At 39.9% G+C, this 15,563-nt stretch overlaps 1 non-coding gene across 1 annotated transcript; it reads left to right on the plus strand.

The window, feature by feature from the left end:
* Window positions 1–2,935: 2,935 nt before the first annotated feature.
* On the plus strand, window positions 2,936–3,041 carry LOC148090400 (U6 spliceosomal RNA). The gene has a single exon (XR_015713812.1). It is a non-coding gene; the product is annotated as a U6 spliceosomal RNA (small nuclear RNA).
* Window positions 3,042–15,563: the final 12,522 nt, after the last annotated feature.

Genomic DNA, 15,563 nt, shown 5'->3' on the forward strand with positions numbered 1-15,563 from the left:
CCCAGTTGCCTGAGATTTATTGACTCTCTGGGTGAGAGTGCCTCAAGAACAGGGATCATGTGTAATTCCTTTCTAAAGCCCTCTGCCTGCCACAGAATAGCTGTTCAATGAATGGAGCATCTTTGGTCGCCTTTCAGGATCATAGCACGGAAAGGGACAGCCAAGTACAATCAAGCCTTCTCTTGGGCTCCCTAGAGCAGTGAGAGCCAGGCAGCTGGGAAGAGACCAGTGAGTACTCTTTCAATTTAGAGGAAATGGCCAGACTAGCAGGGAAGATCAGTATACAATAGGGAAGACCAAACTATTGTGGTTTAAAAAGCAAAGGAAGACCTTAGAATAGCTCTGCCTGAGAGATTTGACAACCTGAGAGTTTGACTCTCTCGACATGACCTCAGAGATTCCTGCTATGGGTGTTGGAGGCATCAGACAAATATCCCTGTCCACCTTTTGTGGTTTCCTAATTCTACAGGGAACCCCACCATATTCCCTGTGTTCCAGACCAACAACCTTAAATAACAAGAAACGCCAGATGGCCCTAGCCCAGTCTAGCAGTTTGTTTGTTTGGATGAAACATGGGCCAAAAGGTGGTTTATACTAAATGAAGTTATAATGGTAGAACTGCCTTAGTGCATGTACTGGAGAAGAAAACTGTCTCAAGTCAGAAACATGGAAATCTGCCTGAGTTTCCAGTCAGATGACCTGTTCTATGGATTTTGAATTTGCCAGCCTCACAAACATGTCAGCCAATTCCTCAAATCTCTCTCTCCCCTCGCCTCTCTGTGTGTGTTTTTCTGGAAAACCTTGACTGACTAATAGATTAATATACCCAGGAAAAGGAGAAATAGCTGGAGAGAAAGTATGCAATGTATCTATTTCACAATTTTGTCCAGGGGCAACTGTCTCATAAGAACAGCTTCCATCAGTGGCCTGTATGTCATCTTCCAGTTTCTGATTCCAAGCAGTTGTTTCCTTGCCTGGAAAAAGCTTACTTGACAAGACACTTCTGATTAAATGTACACAGTCAAGGATGTGATAGCAGGATTGCTAGCAAGCCCTGTGATATATATATTTTTTTAATGTACTTTTTTTCCAGATAGAAGCTAGTCTGAAGCCACTCCTGCCTGAGTCTGGGTGTAGTCCTGAATAGAAGCCAAGCAGCTCAAATGATAGTGAGGAGGTTTTAGAAATAGTAATTTATCAGCAAATACATTCCTGAGACTAAATAAATAAATAAATAAAAACAAATAAATAAATAAAAGCAGGTTTTGCCACTTCCCACTTTGAGCTGCTTTGCCTGAACTTGAGGCCCTTTTCCAATTACCCGGTTTCTCTGCAGCACACTGAAAAGAAGTGAGACAATATGCTCCACAGGACCCACCAGCATCTGCAGACAAGGTGGGCACTGAATATTAACACTTGAGCTATGTTGATGATTATGTAAGGCCTAAGGAAAAAGAGAAGGCTATTCTTGTTCAAATTATCTGGGGAGAAAGTTCAGGAATGTCCTTTTAATTGAGTATTGACCTCTTTTCTAAAACCTAGGAAGCTCAATCACTGCTTAGTTGTTTGCCTCTTTTGATTAAAACACAAATATATTTTGTAGAAAACACTTAAAACTATGATTAATTTAAATTGTTCAATTGTTCTCATCAGTATTCACAGTCATGATCTTCTGCCAGCTCCAGATGTTTCTAGGAGTGGTTAGCGCAAAAGCTCACTTGATATCACTCCATGGCATTCCTTTCACTGATGATTAACAGAGGACCCAAGGCCTGACTCACAGCTTGGCCAGAGACTGCACTGATTAAGTCAAGCTTAAGGAATCACAGCTTCCCTCCCTGATTGGGGCTATCTTTGTGCATCCACAGCCTTCTATTAGGAAAAGCATTTCCCTTGTCTAGGATAGGTTTTGTCCCATGCTGTTGGAAAATGGGAGGGTCCCAAACTAAGAGCCAGATGATATTAGACTGGTAATGCAGAAATAGAGAAGCACACACTGTGCAGCTGATCTGTGAATTGATACCAGGTCTGAGAGGACTGGATGACAAAATGTGCTGTTTGTCTTTTTCTGAGGATGCATGCTCCCTGGTGTAATAAAACTGCAGTACCTCTTACATTTTAGTGTGCATGCAAATCACCTGGGGATCCGTTAAAATGCAGATTCTGATTAGGTAAGTCTGGTAGGCCTGAGGTTTTACATTACTAATAAGCCCCCAGATGATGCATAAGGAGTCCGTCCGTGGACCACACTTTGAGTACGTTATGAAACAAGTGGTAGGCCTGAAAATAGGCCCCACACCTGTAGTGTTGCCTGAGTCCTGTCAGTCATACAGAAATAGTCAGGTCCTTCTCTCCTATAGTTTGCAGTCTAGGAGAGAATGAACCTTGTGTGTACCTAATGGGATCAGTCCCAAAAGGGAGGTGAAAACGTGGGGTATGTTGGGAAAAACAATGGTCATTTCCAGCTGGGAGGGAGAACTACAAAAGCTTCAGAGAAGACAAGGCAATATGGGAGTTAGGCAGGAACACAGCAAAGGCAAAGTATGAGGAGGCATGGGCAGGGAAGAGTGTGCAATTCCATTTGACTGGAATGTAGACTATTCTTCTAAGCAGAAACTAAGGCACAAATAAGGTAGTTCAGGTTGTTTAGGAACAGATTACAGAAGATCTTGATGTCATATACAAAAGCATTTGGACTTCATTCTGTATGTGAGTGGGAGAATTGATTTTCTTCATTCAAATGTGACTTGAATGGAGCTGGGCTTCACATTTTAGGATTAGGTTATTACTCTGGTGGCAATGAAAAGGGTAGGTTGGAAGGGGGAGAACCTAGAGGAAGGGAAGACTGTTTGGAAGCTGTTGTTTAATCAGCCATCTTATTTTGTCCAACAACTGCGCTAACAACTTGAGCAGGGAACAAAAACATACATGCCCTGTGCTTGCTTTGGCAGCACATATACTAAAATTGGAACAATAGGAGAAGATTAGGATGGCCCCTGTGCAAGGATGACACGCAAATTTGTGAAGCGTTCCATACGGGGGGAAAAGCAGGATAGAAAAAAAGTACATGTTCTATGCCCTTGTGCTCTCGTCTGAAGAGAGCTACAATGGAGAAGTTCAGGGAGCTAGGAGAGCTTGAAACAGGGAGACCTAAAAGTCTGGAGTGTCAGAGGAAATTGTACTGAGTCAGTGACATTTTGAACCAGATCTGAATAATGAGGAGGACGTAACCAGGCAGAGGGAGGGTCCTAATGAATGCTCAGAGACTAGGGAGCCCGGCACACCCTGAGATTGAGAATAGAGCATGGGTGAAATTGAGAGACCAAAGGGAAGAGAAACATGACATAAAGCTAGAAAGGTTGACAGGTGTCACATTTGTACTGAGCTTTTGCAAAAGAAGCAAGAATTTAAATCTTAGCCTTAAGGGCAATGGAAGGCCATTAAGCACAGGACTAATTAAAGATGTGTGTAAGGAAACAATGCTTCTCTGTGTTTCCCTGTGGAAGATGAAAGGGAGCAGGGAGCAAGATTTCAAGCAAGAAATCCAGTTATGCAAATATTTCCGTAGAACACAAAAGATGCGATAGAGACTTTGTCTCAGTGGAAGAGAGGGTACAGGGATGTAGGTGAACAGAAGTGATAATCAGGGGATAAAATCAGCAAGAACTAGAGAAGGTGGGGAAGGACTGTGGAGAAGAGACAGAATGTAAGAACGATTTCTAAGTTCTTAGTTTTGCGACTGGATGGATAGTTGTACCAGCCACTGATGTAAAGAATATAGGAAAAGTGCATTTGGAATGGAGTGAGGAAGAGAAGGTCAGTTGAAGTTCCTGTGGGACGTTAAGGAGACGATAAATAGGCAGATCTACATACCATTAGATTTGGGGGTAAAGGTGTGAGTCAAGGAAAGGAATTTAGAAGTAATCATGATAAAGACCATGGCTGAAGCCATGCATTCTCATGGCTGATCCAAAGCATTCTTCCCTGCTTATCAAGCCTCCCAACTGGCCCTCAAAGTCTGTCAGGAACACACAGTGCAATGGATGGGTTGATACAAAAGCCCAGATTCCACCATGACTGAAGAAAATGAAGGCAGGGTTTAGTAGTAAATTGCAAAGATACTTTGAGAATTTCAGAAGTGATGGCATCTTTGGAGTTGGTATGCAGCTTGTCAAAGTGAGAAACAGCTCACATTTTATATGGGAAATCTGATCAGTTGCTAAAAGAGGACTCAAGACTTTGCAGGTAAATTGTACATTAAACAACTTCTTAAAAGTCTTGGTTTAGCCCTCCCTGCTCAGTTACCCAGCATGTTCTTGACATATATAGTATATGACATATATATGCTCAGTATGTACGTTAATTCTAGTATTACCCTAAACAAAATTATAATTAGGAATACCTGCTGCTGGAAAAAAATCTATAATATATTCCCCAAACAGATATCAATGACCTTTTTCCCAAAGTTTTATATTATTTACACTATTTTGCCCTTTTAGTAGCCTACGTAAGCTGGTTACATTTATAAAATAAAGACGTGCATTCTATATAAAACAATTAAAGAAGGTTGCTTTACACAAGTCATCTTCTTGGATGATATGCCTATCAGCTACCTCCAAAATGTACTTTGAAATTATTATAGCAGCAAATTAATGTTTTCACAAGACCTGTTGAAGTGAAAATTTTAAGGAAATGAAAATATGTAAATTAAGTCAGCAGCAATATGTCTTCTAAATTTGCAGCAGAATAATGCCTGTGGTGGAGGGAATGCACTCTGAACTCAATCTAATGCAAACCTTAGGATGAAATCATGCATTCATATGGTAGAATTTTTTACTGAAACCAGAACTTGTAAGGGTATGCGGTGGTGGTGGATGGATATGGTAACCCTAGAAAAGCAATAAAATTGAGCAATTATCAGCCTCTGGACAGGCAAGCATGTAGAGTCATTCACAGAGTTTTCCTACCTGCCTACTGATGCTAGAAATGCCAAGATCTGGGACTGAAGTCTTTCTTGCACAACTCAAGAGGAGACTTCAAATATTACTTTCTGGGAAGATAATGTACTGAGCCTTGGCTCACACAGAAGTGTGAATGACCTAGAAGCAATGCCTTTTTCATGGATAGTTGAACAGGTTTCCAACAAGAAAATCTAGCCTTGTGTGCACAGAAAAGGTTGGGTATTAGATCTCCATTGCCTTGCCTCATAGTGTGGGATATGGGGGAAGTTATGCAAGAGAGTGTTTCTATTATTTGTTACCTAGCAAACTACCCTGATATTTATGGGTTAAAACATAATCTATTTTCTCTCACTGTTCTGTGGATTGAATGTGTTCCACTGGGCACACTGCTGGTTTTACTAGGGGTCTATCATGCAGTTGTAGTCAGATGACAGCTGGAGTCATTCAGAGGTTCAACTAGGTCTCTGAGATGGCTGGCCCTCTCTTCCTATACACAGAAATTTCAGGGACTGTGTTCTAGTCACAATGGCAGTGTAAGTGAATGCAGTACTCAAATCTTCCCACAACTACATCAAAATTACAACTAACTTATAGAACCACCATTATTCAGATTCACCTGAAATCTAGCTGAACAGAAGTCCTACAACTAAGGATATAAAGAAGAAGCCACATTGAGACAGGTAGGAGGGGCAGAGATGTGGAATGGGCTGGGCCCATACCCACATGTGGTGGATCAAAATCAGGAGAAATATCTTGGCTGCAGAGTTCCTTTGTGAGAAGCAAGGAGTCCAGCTCCACACCAAAACCCCCAGACCAGGGTTCCAGTGCTGGGAAGAGAAGTCCCTATAACTTCTGGCTGTAAAAACCAGAAAGGATTGTGGCTGAGTGAGACAGAGAGCTGCTGGAGTCCCAGGCATTTCCTCTTAGAGGGCCCCCATATGGACTTACTCAGACTCACTGGCTCTGAGCTCCAACACTGGGGCAGAAGCTCAAAAGGCACCAGAGACATACAGGGGAGAACTGAATTGTCTGTCACCTGCGTGAGAGCTGGAGGGGCAGCTTTCTCCCAGATAGAAGTGTTAGCAGAGGCCATTGTTCCTTTCCTGAGTCCTCCCTCCACAAAGCTGGCAGACAGGTGCCATATCTGAGTCTCCATCAACCTAGGTAACACTGTTCGCCCACCATGGTGATTCCCTGAGACTCTGCCTCACCCAACTTGTGGGCCCATCCAAGCCTTTCTCAGTGGCTTTTCCATACAAATGTTCTGTCTTGGCTCATGCTTCAGACTTTCCTAAAATCTCTCCAACAAGCAGCAGCTGGCGTCAGCATGCCCCGTACCTCTTGTTAAGTGGTCCCAGGCCCCACACTAGAATCTGCCAGCCTTGGTTCAAGGTGTGAGCAGGGATTTTTTTTTTTTTTTTTTGAGGCCTCTCTCTTCAATTTGCATATGGCTGTCTTCTCCCTGTGTTTTCTCAACGTCTTCACTGTGTACCTGTGTCCAAAATTCCTCTTCTTATAATTTCCTCATCTTGTATCAGTCACATTGGATTAGCACCCATGCTAATAACTTTATTTTTTAACTTAATTATCTCTTTAAATACCTTATTGCCAAATATAGTCATTCTGAGTTACTGGGAGTTAGGATTTCAACATACATATTTAGGAGTGGGGCACAATTCAGTGCATAACAGATAGATTGGAGGGCATCAAAATTGGAGTCATGGAGACCAATGAGAAAGTTATTGCAGTAATCCAGGAGAGAGATATATTTTGTTAGCTTGGATTAAGTAATGGCAGAGGGACTGGGGATAACTAGATTGCTTCAAGGGAACACAAGAAGATAGAATAGACTGGGAAGATGTCGGCACTCTGACAAGCAGAGCACTCTTGCTCCCAGCCACGGACCTGGAGAATATTATGCTAAGTGAAATAAGCCAGCCAGAGAAAGACAAACATCACATGATCTCACTTATATGTGGAATCTAAAGAACTGAATAAACTGATGAACAAAATAGATTCAGTGACACAGAATCATGGATCAGACTGACGAATCTCAGAGGGAAGGTGGGGTGGGTGGGTGGGGAGAGATTAACCAAAGAATTTATATGCATAACCCATGGACATAGACAATAGTGTGGTTAGGGACTGGGGAGGGGGGTGGGTGCAGGGTGGAAGGGGTCAATGGGGAGAAAATGGGACATATGTAATATTTTGAACAATAAAAAAATTATAAGAAGATAGAATAGATAGGATTTCTTAATTATGGATAGGATTTATTAAGATGATGAAGGAAGAGTCAAGGAGGATACCCAATTTTCTAATTTGAGCATAGAGTAGAAGATAATATATGTGACATGGACTGGGATTTATTGTTTTATAAGATGTAGACATAACCTCCTTTTTCTCTGGATTCCATCATAAAGATTAAGCCCTGGGATACTGCTCCCAGGTGGGTACTTGAAATATCAGGGGGAACACTTTATAAAGCATATAACTGTCTAACCACTATACTCTATTCCTGAAACTATACAAAATAATATTGAATGTTACCTGTAATTAAGAAACATTTTTAATGTACATCCTAACCCTACCCCCAGAACCCTCATCATTCTCAAGGATAGCCCCTTAAATGCTTAGGATCTCAGTGTGAAGCATTCTTTAAGACCCTTTCCTCACTCTTATGGCCAGGGGAAAACCATAGGATCTCTGTGGGCAGAGTGTTCAAAACATGAATGTGAAATAACCTGCTTTCCTTATATTTAACCCCCATTGATTCTTTTTCAAATTAGTCATTGCTTTTATCTAAGTAATATATGCTGATTTACAATGTTATATTAGTCTAAAAGGCTTATGCTACAAAAAAGGGCAAGACCCTTGTGTCCTTGTCTTTTCTCCTCCCAACTTGCCCCATCTCAGTTTCAATTATTTAACTGTTTCTTCTAACATTTACTTTCATATGGCAACATAACATGTATGCATTGTTTTCTTTTGATTCATTGTAATTAATCTATTGGCATCTTATTATAGTAGATGAGGATTCAACTTTCTTACAAATGCCTTCTCCTCTATTCTCTCCATATAGCTTATATCACAATTTAATGTTTACATCACTATGACTACACAAATATTTCACCGATGAGTCAAGAATTATATTATGGTTACATTTCATTTCTTTGGTACAATTTCTAGGTGTTTTTTTTTAGGAGCTAATGATTACCTAATTTATTTTCCCCCTTTACATAGTTTATTTGAACCTGTCGCCAAGTCTTCCTTTACCTTCCAACAGTCTTGTAAAATATCTATTAGTACAATTGTCCACATGGTCACATGAGCAAAGCTTTCATATAATCTGTCAGTTTTGTTGTTGTTGTTTGGTTTCATTTGGGTCTTGAGGCTTTTTCTCCCTAGAAATGTCCCTCCTGGGGCTCTCTGGTCTGCTCCAATCTGAACCATTTGCTTCCTGAACGTACCGCATAGCTGTCATCCTGTAAATTCCATTCACTTCTCCCCTGGGTGGGCTCCATGTTTTGTGATTCTCTTTCTTGTTTTACATCCTTGTTTTGGTTGTGCATCACCTTCTGAGTAAGGGTGTGTAATAGATTACATTTTTGAGACATTGCATATCTGAAAATATTTTTATTGTACCCTCTGATTTGATTAATAACTTAGGTGAGGATAAAATTCTTGGATGAAAATAATCAGCTACTCAGAATTTTGAAGGTATCACCCTATTATCTTCTAGCCTTTAATCTTGCTACTAAGAAGCCAAATACTTCGTATGCGATGTATTTTTCTCTCAGGAACTTTTCAGGTTATTTTCTTTGTCCCTGGTGTTCTGGAATCTCACAATGCTCTTTTGCTGGGTTCTAGGTGGGCCCTTCACATCTGAAAACTCATGTCCTTCAGAGCTTGGAAAGTATTTTGCATTATTTCATTGATAATCTGCTCCCACCATTTTCTGTTTTCTTTCTGGATGTTCCTATTTGATAATGTATGGCTTGGATTGCTCTACTTTTATTCATTCTCATATTGGCAATCAAAGTGTAAGCTACACAAGGACAGGGAATTTTTGTTAGTTTTTGTTGTTGTTGATGACGACATAATATATTCCAAGAGCCTAGAACAGTACATGACACATAGCAAGCATTCAAGCAATTTTGATGAATGAAAGCTCTCTTTTTACTCTTCTTTCTCTGATTTCCTCAACTTTATCTTCAAACCTAGTTACTGAAATTTTGCTATTATATTTTAATTTGGGCGGAGCTCCTTCTTTAAGAATATTATTGTTTTATAGACATTTTCTTCTGTTCTCTACACTGTTTGTTTTGTTTCAATTCCATCTTTTCTCTTGTGTTGGCCTCTCTCTTTCAAGCAGGAGTTTTCTTTCAAACTACTAGTAACTTTTGGCTATCCATTTCTGTTTAGGAATGAAGAACTAAAAAGTAAATTGGAAGTTGTGCTGCATAAAAGTGGAGCTTAGTAACTGGTGGACAGACTTATTGCCTGCAATTTCTAAGCCTTTCTAGAGTCCTCTAAACTAGTTTATTGCTGGTATTCCTTTCTAACCCTTAAGCCTCCTTGTAGCATGCATTTATTTGCTTGTTTGTTTAGCATTTATCTCCAGCCACCATCACCACCAAACTATTCCTAAACCCTACAGACTCAGTAATTATTGGCAGCCATTCCATTTTCTTTCACCCTTTATTTCTCTCTCAGCCTATCAGCCAGCTTTTCCTCTTCCTATTTTCCTTCTTTTTCTACCTCTTTATTTATTCAGCATCTGCTGTCAGGCACTGTGCTAAGTGCTATCCATACAGAAATGAATAAGATGTTGTCCCTTCCTTCAAGGCACTCACAACTGAGGGAGAGAGACAGTTGTACACCCAGTGAGATCAATATAATGTCATTCCTGCCATTATACAAGAATGTATTGGGTGCTATGGGAGCCCAGAGGAGGAGCTTAGGGAAGCCTTCCTGGAAGTATGGTGTTTGAGCTGAATGTTAAAGGGTGTTGTATTAGTTTTCTATGGCTGCCATAACAAATTACCACAAAGTGATTGCCATAAAACAACATTCATATGTTATCTCCTCCTTCTGTAGGTTAGAAATCTGGCTACAGGGTGGCTTGGCTGGTTCCTATGCTTTAAGTCTCATAAGGTCAAATCAAGTTATCAGCAGCTGTATTCCTTTCTTGGGTTCTGGGAATAAATTCACTTCTAAGCTCATTCAGGTTGATTGCCAAATTTAGTTGCCTACCAGACTCCAGTCTCTGCTCCCAGAGGCGACCCTCATTCCTTCCATTGATATCGATGGGGCTTCCCTCCAGCAACAATGGGTTGAGTTTCTTTCCCACTTCAAATATCTCTGACTTACCCTTCCGCTACATCTCTCTGACTCCAGCTGGAGAAAGTACTCTGATTTTAAGGGTTCATATGATTAGACCAGGCCCAATGGTATAATCCAGGGTTATCTTCCCTATTTTGAAGTTCTTAACTTTAATTAACACCTGCAAAGATGTTTTTACTATGTAATGTAGCATATTCACAGGTTCCAGGGATTAGGACCCGGATAGCTTTAGAAGCCATTCTGTCTACAATAATTGCATGCAAGTAAAATGGGAGAAAGAGTATTCTGAACAAAGGCTTGAAAAGGTGAGAAAACATTGATTTCAGGAAATCACAAGCAGTTCAATATGACTGGCACATGCATCAAAATTAGATTGGACAAAGAGGCAGGAGACAGATAATAATGGGTCCTCACTCTTCCACCTCTCTTGTTCTCCTTAGTTTCTTTTGGGTGCATGATATAATAATTAGAATATTTCATTTAAAATCTCCCATATTTCCAGTTGAATCTATATGTCCTCCCCAAGTGAATTCATCCTGGTTGATCCTAGTCTTCATTATGGCCTGATGTCATGCTAGCCTCAGCTTTCACAGTCATCTCACTGCTCACTGTATCTATGCAACTGGTGCATTTACCATCTGGATGGTCATATGAAATCCCCCAATCCTGGTCTAATTTTCCCACAACACTACTTTCATCAAGTCACTATGCTGCTCAATGGATCCTGATGTCTCTTCTTCGCCTGTGGAAACCAAACCAAATTCTTAAGCCTGCATTGCTAAATCTGAGTCTACCCTGCCATGCCTAAATTTTCACATCCTCTATCCTAGTCAGCCTGGCCTCTTCTTTGCCTTCTGCCCACCATATTCACACTCTCATGTCTTTGCTTTTGTTTCCTTCTTTTTAAATCAGAATGTCTTATTTCCTCTTCCTTCTGTGAATCCAAACTGTGCCTAGCCTAGATAACATATATGTGTGTAGATAACATATATTACACATCCTTCATAAAACTTTCCCCAAGACTCTAGCTCCCCATTAATCCTTTATTCCTCTTCCTAACTTCCTACAGCTCCTGATGCGAGTCTATACTGTGCAGATTTTTGCTAAACTATGTGCATGTCAATCCTCATTACACACTTTCTTTGACTTTTATGATGCTATGTGTGGAAGTCTCATTTTTCCAATTATACTATAAGCTACTTGAGCACAGGGTTCCATGTCCCAGTAGATTTTGGATGGTTTTTTTGTTTGTTTGTTTTAGCTTTTATCTAAATATTAGATATTTCGTAGACAATTTAGAGAAATGTGAAAATGCACATGTATTTCTGTTCCATCTATAAATTAAATGGTCACCTAAACTGAAACTCAAGGGGAGAAGCTTTCCCATATTTTTGGGGGACAAGATTATTAAATATTTAACTCTGGCATCAGAATATTTTTACCAAGTTTCTCTTTATATTTATATATTTCCACGGCAATGATTGTGTGTACTAGTACTTGCTTTCTCTAGCTTTGTGCATAGGCCAGGATTCTTTCACTTGATGATTCTTTCATATGGATGATTTATTGATGGAGGTATTATTTAATCTAATTCTTGCATAGTTTTCACCAGGAAATGATGTGAGGAGAGAACTACCCTTTGGAGAAGCTGCCAAACTTTGCCCTAAGACATTTTGCAAATAAGATACTGGATTTACTGCAAAACTTATTCCAATATACAAAAGTGTATAGTAAATTCAGTTCCAAATAACGAAGTCCATAAGGTTCTAACTAGAGGGCTTTAGGAACTCAAAAACCCAAATTCTTCTTTGATTCTAAGCAGAAAACTATTACTGAAAGTGTCGACATTTGATACATTTGAGACATATGGTCCTATTCTCTTTGTCCAAAATGAGAATGGTGGGTTTAGCAGTAAATTGATAGTGTAAGTAAATCTAGCACTTCAAAGAATTTAATTAAATTTCCCCCATCTTCAGTGTAAACACCAGACAGAATATATCCTTGTGGTAAGGAAAAGTAATGGAATTTCCCCATGGCAAATGGCTATTGCACTATAGACTAGCTCCTGTAGAAAAGGCAGGAATGATGCTCATGTAAGATAGCCTGTAGTCAACAGCAGATAAAGACTCCAATTTTGAGAGGAAAATATATCACAAAAGAACACTAACATGTCGGCTTCTTAGGAACACCAAGCTTTCCTTCCTGTGAGCTGTTAACACAATACCTGATAGGTTCCACAGCAAAGGGGGAAGAATCCATCCTCACCAGCCTGGTAAACAATGTTGCAAGTGCAGCCACTGAATAGGGGGAAAGGGAATGGAAACATGTAAGCTGCAAACTTAAGTTGAAAAATATTCCAGGATAATACTAATAACTAGGAAGCTAACAACTACTTCAGGGTTCTAGAAAACTGAATGGCTAATTGAATTTTTGTGACTGTTGTTTTTTCAACAAAAAAAGGAGTTCCCACAGAAAACTTTTAACTAACACAGATGAATATGCAGTAGATAGTAATGCACCACCCCAAATCCAGTTGTGCCGTTCAACACCATGTTTACGTGGAAAATACCTGTAAAAATTTGGGGGGGAACAGAACTGTCTTACCAATACAGATGCTTCCAACTTCGTGTAGATAAGACTTGAAGCTATTCATAAAACAAAGGGAATATTGATTGGAGAGTGGTTACAGGCCTGAATCTGAGCAAAGTTTTGAAGAAGACAAAAGCCATCTCATTTTGCTTCTGTGCCTCTTCTCTTCCCTCAGCCCATTTCAGTAATGTCTTTCAGAACCACTTACAATTGTCCTTATTCTCCATGCTCTTTGCAACTCTGCCTTTGTATTCATGCACTTCCTTCTGCAAGATGTGTCCTTGTCTCCTTGCCTCTTGTCTGCTTGAGGGAGTCCTTCTCCTTCAAGAATCACAGGGCACCACCTCCATGAAATTTCCCAGATTCCCCTCCACTCCCACAAGTGGTAACCTCTGCTTCCTTTGTGCTGCTCCCTACAGAGAACTTGACAAAAGTGTTCATCATTACATCTGCAACATTTTCTCATGTCTTTACATGAAAAAAATGGTGTACTCTGGTTGGTTAAAATGGGATTGCAACATCAAAAAAGAGAAAGTTAATTGTACTAATGCTATGTACATTGTTAACTAACATGCAAGAGCTTCTAAAATATATTATGGAGGAGGTTTCTTTTATGATTCTTGGCAAACTTGAAGGAAGATCTTGATTTCTATTGATGTGCCTCTTAACTTTTCTGAACCTCGGTTTTTGCATTCATAAAATGGGGGAAATAATGCCTACATCATATGGGATTGCTATAGGAGTTATTTATCTCAGCATCTAGCACTTAATGGGTGGCTGAATGGAGGAGAGATTCAGTAAATGTTACTTTAAATTTTTCCCATCTTTAGTGAAATATGTTATTTCTCCCAATAATGTAACAAGGATCAGTTAATTGTAACAGTTAATTTTTAACTGTTAATAACATAGCTGGTATTTCTAATTAAACAAATCTTGATATCCTAAGTATGGCTGAAAAGTAAGTACTGTTGCCTTTCAAAGTATTCCCTTGGAAGAATATCTACTTATTCTTGTGATGCTCAAAACATCTCTAGGAATAAGAATTGCCTTCAGAGCCAATTACAAGGCCCCCAAGAAAACCAATCTCATTTCTTAATTGTCACACTTAATTTTTAAATCAAAATGTATGGCCCAGCTCTATCACCAGTCTTATCCTTTTGATTTGCCTCTTAAATGATGTCTGGCTATTTCCAAACAGCTTGTCTATTCCCCCAGTGACCAAGATCTATTCCAACTGAGTAAATTTGAACATGTGCCACAGGCTATGAAGGCAGTTACCAAGTATCTTTGACTAACCTTACAAGGATATTACTTCAGAGGCTACACTACATGCCTAAGTTCTGGTATTTTTGTTTTTAAATCAATGTTATCACTTTATATTAGCAGTGTATAGGTAGATATTTAGAAGAGCAAAAATGGAGTTGAAGCTAAGGCAAATGTCATAGCCTTGTTTCTTTGTTGGGATAGTGTCACTGTACTTCCATGCTCTACTTCTACCTTGGTACTGGTGACCTTCTTGAGTCCTGGTGGTAAATGTTTGCTAAATGTTCATGGAACTATTCATCTTCTTACTTTGATTTTTAAGAACATGAGCAGTGTCTTGTACAACTTTGATTCCCATAAAGTACCTAGCATAGTGCCTCATACTGAGTAGAATCATAGAGTTATCAATGTAAGAAACATCCAAACTTGCAGAGAATTTTTATGAGAATTTATTTGAGTCAAACTGGGAACAATTGCCAGGAAACAAGATCTCTAATGCTCTGTAAAATGACAGTTTTGCAATTTCTTTTATGCATTTGGAATTAAGGAGGAAAGTTAAGGAAGATTAAATGAAGATGGGAAAAAGCTGGGTGGGAATTGGATTACAAGATAGTTAACAAGATTATGTGCTCCTTTGAGGGTGATTAGGGCCACCAAGAGGCCTGAAGAAGAGGATTACTCTGTCGTTTCAAAGATATGTTAATCAAGATGCATAAGAGAAAAAGAGGATTACTCTGGCATTTCAAAGGTGTGTTAACCTAGATGCACACGAACAATGGAAAGGGCTTGCTTAATGCGAAAAGAAAGTTTTTACTAAAAAAAGTTATAAGCCAGCAGTGTGACTACCCACCACCTGCCCAGTTAGGAATTTTTGATCAGATCACACTGTGAGGTTACTGTCTGTCAGTTATTGGACTTATTGGTGTGGTTTTTTGTCCACAGATTCATAAAATGTTTATTAGAGATAGAAAGAGCCTTAGGAGATTGAAACTTAAGGAGGGAAAGTGAAGGGTGTAAGGTTATGTAGGGAGGTGGTGTACTAGGTTAGGAGCAGGCTTTCAAACTAAGACCTTCATACTTCTAAGTCAGCTGCAGTCACTTTTGAATGAATGAACTAAGATCTCATGAATTTTGGACATTCTGTGTGAGTTGGTAGTCTTGTTTCAGCAACTCCTCTGATTTCTGATTTACTGCTGCAAATACATCACACTTTGGTATAATGGTCCCAGTCCAAGTCCCTGCCACTCATTTCCTAGCATTGTGGGGAGCCGTTGTGGCCCCAGGCACAGAGGAGCTGCCTGGGTGAGCTGCGGGTGTGCTCCCCTGCTCCCAGGGAGATGTGGGTGAGCTGCTGTGGCCCCAGGCACAGTGCCTGGGTGAGCTGCAGATGTGCTCCCCTGCTCC

Source organism: Miniopterus natalensis, chromosome X (genome assembly GCF_054644295.1).
Source record: "Miniopterus natalensis isolate mMinNat1 chromosome X, mMinNat1.hap1, whole genome shotgun sequence".
In the NCBI taxonomy this organism is placed as follows: Eukaryota; Metazoa; Chordata; class Mammalia; order Chiroptera; family Miniopteridae; genus Miniopterus; species Miniopterus natalensis.